Source organism: Xenopus laevis, chromosome 3L (genome assembly GCF_017654675.1).
Source record: "Xenopus laevis strain J_2021 chromosome 3L, Xenopus_laevis_v10.1, whole genome shotgun sequence".
Classification (NCBI taxonomy): Eukaryota; Metazoa; Chordata; class Amphibia; order Anura; family Pipidae; genus Xenopus; species Xenopus laevis.
In genome coordinates, this window is record NC_054375.1 from 13,328,048 (window position 1) to 13,337,189 (window position 9,142).

The 9,142-nt window shown below is 43.2% G+C and overlaps 1 long non-coding RNA gene across 1 annotated transcript in view; it reads left to right on the top strand.

Annotated features, from left to right (window-relative positions):
• LOC121401042 overlaps nt 1–4,284 on the top strand; it is an 8,000-nt gene extending 3,716 nt beyond the window's left edge. Inside the window, exon 3 of the long non-coding RNA XR_005966066.1 lies at nt 2,568–4,284. This is a non-coding gene — a long non-coding RNA (uncharacterized LOC121401042). The remainder of the gene's footprint in view (nt 1–2,567) is intronic.
• The last annotated feature ends 4,858 nt before the right edge of the window (nt 4,285–9,142 follow it).

Consider the following 9,142-nt stretch of genomic DNA (forward strand, 5'->3'; position numbering starts at 1 on the left):
TCTATCTATTATCTATCTACAGTATCTGTCTCTCTCTGTCTATCTGTCTATCCATCTATCTATCTATCTATCTATCTAATCTATCTAATCTATCTATCTATCTATCTGTCTGTCTGTCTGTCTGTTATCTATCTGTCTATCTGTCTATCTGTTATCTATCTGTCTATCTGTTATCTATCTGTCTATCTGTTGTCTATCTGTTGTCTATCTATCTGTCTATCTGTTGTCTATCTGTCTATCTGTCTATCTCATTATTTATTTTTTTATAGTTATTTGCCTTTTTCTTCTGACTCTTTTGCTTACTTTTTATTACTGATCCTTCTATTCAGGCCTCTCCTATTCATATTCCAGTCTCTTATTTAAATCAGTGCATGGTTGCTAGGGGAATTTGGGCCCTAGTTACCAGATTGGTTAAGATGCACATTAAAGAGATGCTGAATAAAAAGCTAAATAACTCAAAATTACAAATTGTCTCAGAATATGCCTCTCTACGTCATACTGAAAGGTGAACAGCCCCTTTAAAAGCAGCCTAACCAATTCTTTCCTTTTATAGGCAGTTTATGAGAAATTGCTGGCGCGTGTGGGTCTCTCTTTGCCATGAACTTGTGCCTACACTGCACAGGTTATATATATAAATCTTATGTGGCCCTTCACATCTTGTTGGCCTTACATAAAATAACCTTACCTAATTATATATATATATATATATAGTTAACCCACAGAAGGGAAACTCACCTAGCACGGCGCCTATCCTGCAATCAATGCGGAGCAGGGGAACAGAACAGCCGAGCGATGACTGTCAGAGCAGCGGCAACCTGCTGCCTATTACACAGCCCGTGCCCCCCCAACCCCCCGGGGTGATTAAGGTCATCAGCACAACTTGAACTTGCCCAGGCGCAAGCAGGCAGCGAAAGTGAATGCAGCCAGCCAGGAGGATCCATCCACCCCACAGCACTAGTCCAGCAGTACCTCAGGCTCTGCCTCTCTGACGCGTTACATGCGCAACTCTCTCTTCCCCCATGAGGAAGCTTTGGACACCAGCCAGGTCAATGACATCATCATCAGGAGCATCGCACTCACACACTGAAAGTTGCGCAGCAGTGCAGCGAATGGCACAACCACCCTGCACAGAGCAAGCACAGTCAGGCTACTGGCAGCAGCTTTGTCAGGCAGTTCGGTATCCAGCCCAGGTGATAGTGGCAGCGCTGCGGGGCCCATTGCAAAACCGCTCTTGTAAAAAATAGATGGGAATGTGATCGTAGGGGCCCACAAGGACTGGGGCCCACCTGGATTTTTCCCGGTGGGCCAGTCCGACACTGTATCTATCTCTCTCTATCTATCTATCTATCTGGTTCTTCTTCCTCCGCCATTGCTGCTTCTTAGGGCGCGCACCCGCGTCTCGTTTCCTTTATTGACTTGGACGCGCTGGCATGATGACGCTGACGCACAAAAGGATGCGATGGTGCGAAAACACCAGGGTATAAAAGGGGAATTCAGTCTTGAGCAAACTGCCCATGATAGGATCTTGTTCCTGGTGCTTTGTGAGCTGTTTTGATTCTGATTCTGGTTTTGACCCCTGCCTGGCTATACGATTATCCTGACTTCTATATCTGACCCTTCCCTGAATATCGACTATCCTTCTGCCGAACCCTTCTGTCTGACTGATTACCCGGTTTTGACCTTTGCCTGCCTGATTACGATTGACTTCTGCCTGCCTTGACCCTGCCTGTACTGACTACGATTCTATTTCCTGTTTTGTACCGTGACCCTCGGCCTAAAGACTCTTTCTAACAGTCGTGCCCCTCTGTCTATCCAGAACCTCAAGTCTTGCACCTCTCCTTAAGTCCTGGTGGCATCCAATTAGCTGAGGCTCCTCCCGAGGCCAACGGGGGTCACACTACTGGTGAAGCACGAGCCGAGACCAGGGTGCTTGGTGTTTGTTCTGGTGTTGGGTGCCGACCGTGACACTATCTATCTATCTACCTATATCTATCTATTATCTATCTCTATCTATCTATCTATCTATCTACCTATATCTATCTATTATGTATCTATATCTCTATCATCTATCTATCTACCTACCTATCTATCTATTATCTATCTCTATCTATCTATCTATCTATCTGTCATCTATCTATCTACCTACCTATATCTATCTATCTATCTATCTCTCTATCATCTATCTATCTATTTATTATCTATCCATCTATCTACCTACCTATCTATCTATTATCTATCTCTGTCTATCTATCTATTTATCTATCTCTAGATAGATAGATAGGAAATTCGGCTCTTCTAGTGCAGAGAGAGCAATTGCGCTCTCTGCACTAGCAACGTGGACCCCCCGCCAACCCCCGTCTGGCGCTGAAGGCGAGTGCAGTGGGGAGGCGGGGGCCGCAAAAACAAAGGCCGTCTTGGGTGGCAAATTGGGTAGGATCGCCCCTGCCAGCCAGACCGTAAAATACCGGCCAGGTGGCAACCCTGGATGCAACAGACACTGTGGAAAGGAAGGCTGATCCTTGTGCCTAAATCTACTCACAGCATTGGCCACTTCCCTCTGCCCACAGCTCCCTACCCAGGACACACACGGCCTGAAACAGTGGATCATCTTCACTGAAAACTGCAAGTCGGGGAACCCAGCTGCACCCACCAGCAAATGCTGCTCCCCCGCTCTTGGATACACTTTTAACAAAGAGATAAGGGGACGTTCCTAGAGCCTGGAGTCTATTTAACCACTGTAAGTTGCCCTTTTATTTGACACTCTCTTCTGTGTGAAGGGAAACAGGAGGGGAAGAGAGAATAAGCTGCAGATTTATATCCCATACACCCAAGGAATAGAGGCTGGTGCCAGTTACCCAGCACCCAAGTCATCTTGCTCCCTCTTGTCAAACTATTCACTGATTTTTTTTTTAGACATTCCAATGAACAAGCATATCATTTTCTCCATTACATCACAATATTAAAAATATTTTTTGTCCTTGCAGCAAATAACGAAATTTCAGTTGTGAGAATATTGCTCTTTATTTGCCTTTTTCTTTTCAGAGCCTATTCCTAAACATCACACCCAACAGAGCAAAGGGGCTTATCTGCCTATTTAGTCTACAGTCGCAGACTCAATTCTAAGCACCACTTTCACTGACAGATCTCCCCCCCCCACCTTAAGGTGAAGGCCTAAGTTTATATCAGAGTCAGCGCTGTGTGTTATTACTAATGGAGGAATAGGCTAGACACCTCTATATAACTACTCCCATCACCCACTGACTCCCAGCATCCCCTGACTGTCTGGCCTCTGGCTGAACAACCCTGACCCCTTATTCTATAGCAATGACATTAATAATAACAGAAAAGTAATAATACAATGTTATATTATATTTAGTATTATTAGTAATATATGTAGCAGGATTGCTTTGGATGCAACCGTGTTTATACTACTAATTTCGGGGGATTTTAACCGCACGCTACGAATTCTTTTGTAACTAATTAAATTGCGACCCAAGGAATTCAGGCTTGATGGCCTTTACCGGTCGCAGGGATTTAAAACAGATAAATATTCTTGAATTCTATGTGTTTAGCTAATTTCCATTTACTTTTGGGTTTTATGGGCATTGGTAGTTTTACAAATAGTTTTACATCGTTGCCTGTTTGAAACATTTCATTTGTTTTTAAAAAGAAACAATTGAAACCAAAAATATTTAGCACAACACTTTGTTTTATTCAGAGTTGATTCGATTATTCAGTGTTATGTAGAAATCATCCGCCTCATCCGATATAAACACAAGGGGAATGTATATTTGAAATCCTTCACTAGAGGGAATTCACAGCGTTTCTTGTTTGTTTAGTTTGAGCGTTGGGTGAGCTTTTTGACACTAGATAAACGGCACAGCTATGATACACCCTAAGAAACTCCACTCTGTAAATAGAAATATTTTCTCTTACCTAAAGAGAGCAGCATAAAATAATATACACACACGTCACTCACAGAGGCACTCGCTCACTATTTCATTCTTATAAATATATATACACACTCACTGGCTCTCATCTCTTCCATTTGTTGGCCTAGAGAAATTGAAAATACAAGAGAGTGAGTTAAGGTGGCCATAGACGCAAAGATCCGCTCGTTTGGCGACATCTCCAAATGAGCGGATCTTTTCCCTGATATGCCATTAACGAGTATGACTATATCGGGGGTAATCTGAACGTTCAGTTGTATGACGAACGATCCGATTATGATGCGCAATGGGCTCCGGCAGGAACGGTCGGGTCAGAATCAAACCTGTCCGATCGACTAAACGACCGATCTCCGCCGGACGAAAGATGTCGGCTCTCTCCACACACGATCCGAACATCGTATGAATCCTTGATTTGTACGATAGGATCTGCGCGTCCATGGCCAGCTTTAGAGTGAAAGGGAGGGAGAGAGAGGGTTCAGTTTATTAGTACAGAGGTTGTGAATACATGGACATCAAGCTAAGGAAGAATTAAAAAGCCGTGAGTTTTTAACTTTTAGAAGGAAAAATGAGGAAAGTTCTGTTTTCCAGTGAATGTTGATAAACTAAAAACCCTTACAAGTCTAGAAATTACGCCAGGGAGCACTTTATGAAAAAAGGACAGTTTTAAGAAAGGTTGAAACAGACCCTTTTTAAAAACTTTTTAGAGAATATTTCCCCCATGAGTGGAGTGAAAGATCGTTGTGTGCTGGGTCGGTGAGTTGTGGGTCGGTGAGATGTAGGTCTGTCACAGTGTTCTGGGGTCTCTCATTCTCCAAGGATAACAGGCCACTTTGCTCATGTGAGCATCTACCTACAGCCCCATGTTACTCCAAATTGGTGCCTATAGTAACAGTGGATAATAGACTCTGGGAAGGGAGTGTGACTGTGGGATAGCAGGTATAGTAGGGAGAGATGGTGCCTATAGTAACAGTGGATAATAGTCTCTGGGAAGGGAGTGTAACTGTGGGATAGCAGGTATAGTAGGGAGAGATGGTGCCTATAGTAACAGTGGATAATAGTCTCTGGGAAGGGAGTGTGACTGTGGGATAGCAGGTATAGTAGTGAGAGATGGTGTCTATAGTAACAGTGGATAATAGTCTCTGGGAAGGGAGTGTGACTGTGGGATAGCAGGTATAGTAGGGAGAGATGGTGCCTATAGTAACAGTGGAAAATAGTCTCTGGGAAGGGAGTGTGACTGTGGGATAGCAGGTATAGTAGGGAGAGATGTGTCTATAGTAACAGTGGATAATAGTCTCTGGGAAGGGAGTGTGACTGTGGGATAGCAGGTATAGTAGGGAGAGATGGTGTCTATAGTAACAGTGGATAATAGTCTCTGGGAAGGGAGTGTGACTGTGGGATAGCAGGTATAGTAGGGAGAGATGTGTCTATAGTAACAGTGGATAATAGTCTCTGGGAAGGGAGTGTGACTGTGGGATAGCAGGTATAGTAGGGAGAGATGGTGCCTATAGTAACAGTGGATAATAGTCTCTGGGAAGGGAGTGTGACTGTGGGATAGCAGGTATAGTAGGGAGAGATGGTGTCTATAGTAACAGTGGATAATAGTCTCTGGGAAGGGAGTGTGACTGTGGGATAGCAGGTATAGTAGTGAGAGATGGTGTTTATAGTAACAGTGGATAATAGTCTGGGAAGGGAGTGTGACTGTGGGATAGCAGGTATAGTAGGGAGAGATGGTGCCTATAGTAACAGTGGATAATAGTCTCTGGGAAGGCAGTGTGACTGTGGGATAGTAGGGAGTTAAGGTGCCTATAGTAGATCCTCAGGTTGTGTTTATAAAAAAAACTTATTTTCCAGTATTCTTGAAAAGAAATCCAAGAATATAGGCTTTACCCAAATTTAATTCCACAGTCACTTTCCATGTGGACACATGACACAATCCATATGTTTTATCATTTTATCCTGACATGTAGAGCCGGCCCTGCCTTCAAATTGTGCCTGTAAATTATCTTCCTTTCTGGTCAATGTTTTTCAGATGAGTTTGTTCCCACACAGCCGGGGGCCTGAGGAACTTTATCAGTCAGGTGTTGAAGTGTTCCACCAAGGGCCACCCCCACAGAGTAATTACACCATCTCCTCTAAGGGAATTCGATTGGGTACTGGTTACAGTCGGCCTTCATTGGGCCTCAGCACTTTTCCAAACTGTTGAAAAGCCGGTTTTATTTATCATTTAAATTCTTGTTGTTTTGGCAGCGGAATCAAACAACCACAATAGAACTGAAGAATTTCATTTAAAACTGCATTGAAATAGACCAATAGTGTATTGCAATGTGTGCAAGTGACACAGGGCTATGTACGTTGCCATTTTGGAACAGAATTTGACCTGGTGGTATCTCCAAGGTTCAATGTCAATAGGTGCAACAGGTAGATCCACCAAAACATGGAGAAGCAGCATTAACCCCCCCACACACACACTTTTCTTTTTTGGGGAATATTTGGGCACATGTTATTAACAGCCCAAACATTATGGTTTTAAGTGCAGTCCAGATGAGTTTGACTCCAGGAGGCAATGTAGATGTTCTCCAGCAAGTGGTTCTCCGCAATGTCCTTTCATCTCTTTCAGTCTTCAGGGTGTCCTTTCAATTCTCTGAGCATTTTTGTCTCTTCCAATAATCTGGGGCTCCTAATCAAGCCTTCATATGTATTTTTCGGCTTCAATCGCAAAGTAAGTTTGATTTGGTCAAGGATCCACTTGTTTGTTCTCTTTGCCACCAAGTCTTCTAAAGTCATCTCCACACTCAACTTTTAAAGGCATCAATACTTTTCCTGTTCTTCTTCTTCATTCATTCATATCTGTATAACGTCATGGAAAGTATCTCAGCCTGGACATTTCTGCTCTATGGTCGGGTAGTTGAAGACCGTTTCTAGGCGATTTGTCCTGGTTCTACCTAGGCTTTGAATGCCGCATCCATTGTTATTAATGATTGATTGAAGGAGACAAAACCGCCTGAGTTCCATTTCTTCACCATCTACTCTAAACCCAACTGTCCTTCCTACTGTCACAACCTTTGTCTTCATCTGATTTATCTGCAGTCCCATCTTTTCTCTTGGTTCATTATAAGAGTCGGAAGGGCTTCTTCATTTGCAGCAATGTGTCAGGTGTCTCTCAGGTATAGCCAAGAAGAAGAAAATCTAGTTCTGCAGACACTGCCGTATATATAGTAAGGGTTTGATGGTTGTGTTGAGCACCTTGAGTTGTGGTCACCATACGTTTTGTTGTGATGTTAAAGGCAGGGCCTCCTTCTGCACTGTTCCTCGGGTGAGCAAGAATTTGAAATGGTTAGTAAGCTTTGACCCATCTCTTGTTGGGCATGACTCGCCAATGGCTTATGAGAGTTCCATTTGGGTAAAACAGATGATCGGGTCTTCATTTAAAGCTCAACAGAGATGCACCACTCTAGGGATTCAAAAATAAGAGTAATGATTCATGATTTACTTTTCAAGGCTTTAGTTCTCCTTTAAGGAAAACCAAAGAATGTGCTGTTTTAGTCATGGATGAGAGAAGACATACAGTATTGGAGAGGATTTGGCTGATCCCTGTCATTTTGCTAGGAAAACGCTGACTGCTGAATGGGGCCTTCATAATTTAGAGGAGCAGCCTATCCAATAAGTGCTTTTTATGGCGGATCAAGAGATAAACACAGAAAAGAATGTAAAGGGAAAGCGACACAGTCATATGATTATGTTTTTGTATCGGTCTACAAAAACATCTCCCCCAGGCGCGTCCCCATCTCCCTCAACATTTCCCATTGTGCGACGCTCCAGCAACTTCCTATTACTGAGAGAAGCTGATGTAAAATCATTGTGACATTTTTTTTCTAAGAGTGAATTTGTAGCTTTATTTCCCCCCCCCCAACAACTGCGATACGGGGGGGGGGATAAAAATGTATTACTGTAATATTCAGTGGCAGCTCTCTAGTTAGTGGCTTAATTATACATAATTCATTAGCAAACATTCTATACCTTAATCATTTTGTGGGGATTTTTTGAGCAGTTTTTCAAGGAGGAACAAAGCCGGCCCACATTGTTTTAAATCATTAACTTTGTAACTGTAAACATTTTTATCAATATTATTAATAAGGTAATAATCAAACACCAACATATTCTGTAGCGCTGTAAAATAGAAGGGTGTATACAGAAAACATACAAAAATCATTACAGGAGGTAAAGTGGACCCTAGTCCATAGAGCTTATGATCTAAAAGATCCTTTGCTTCTCCGCTTTGCTGCCATTAGAGCCAAGGCCACATCAGTCAAGTTCCCTGGACCCTTCCCCCCCCCATGGGGTCTGAATTATTAGTCCACTGGGTGGTGGGCCCTGCCAACAAGTAAAACAGAGTCTTAGTAGAAAAAAGAAATCTCCATGGATGATGGGCAAGGTCCCTGATTTGGCCCGGTAAGTCTCCAATTATAACAAGGTCCCATCCATGATCCATCCAAAACCCCACCCACTTCTCTATAAACCTCATCTCTTTATATGACCCACAAATCGCAATTTTAAATCTTGAAGTCTCCCTTATGCCTCCTCAGTGTTCCGATGCCACCCATTTCATTACAGACTCAGTCACTCCCCTGTAAGCTGCCATTAGGGTGTTCTAGTTCCACCCACTGCTTGAGCCACAGACTCCCTGTCCCTCCCCTGTAAGCTGCCATCAGATTGTTCTAGTTCCACCCACTGTTTGAGTCACAGACACCTTTCCCCTCCCCCTGTAAGCTTCAATCCGAGTGTTCCAGTCCCATCCACTGCTTGAATTTCAGACTTGCTGTCCCTCCCCTTGTAGTGCTCCAAGTTTTTCTTACAGTAAACAAAACTTTGGTCCAGGAGTTTCACTCCCAAAACAACTCAGACACTGAAGTGGGAGTATATATGAAATATTGGGCGGGATCACCAGTTTGTTCTGATAGGTCCCTAATGTACAGGTGGAGTTGGTCTGTTTAGGTTGTGGAGTTCGACTGGTTCAGGATACCCAAGAAATAAGCTTGCACAGGACTGCTCAAGGAGAATCTCATAGAAGACACAGAAGTGTCTCGACAAGTAATCTTGGGTGGTAGGTGGCTAGAACCAGAGGACCAGAGATTCTAGTTTCGTGCAAAGACTACAGCTCTATTTGTTTATCTTTTTGTTAAACTATTGCCTTT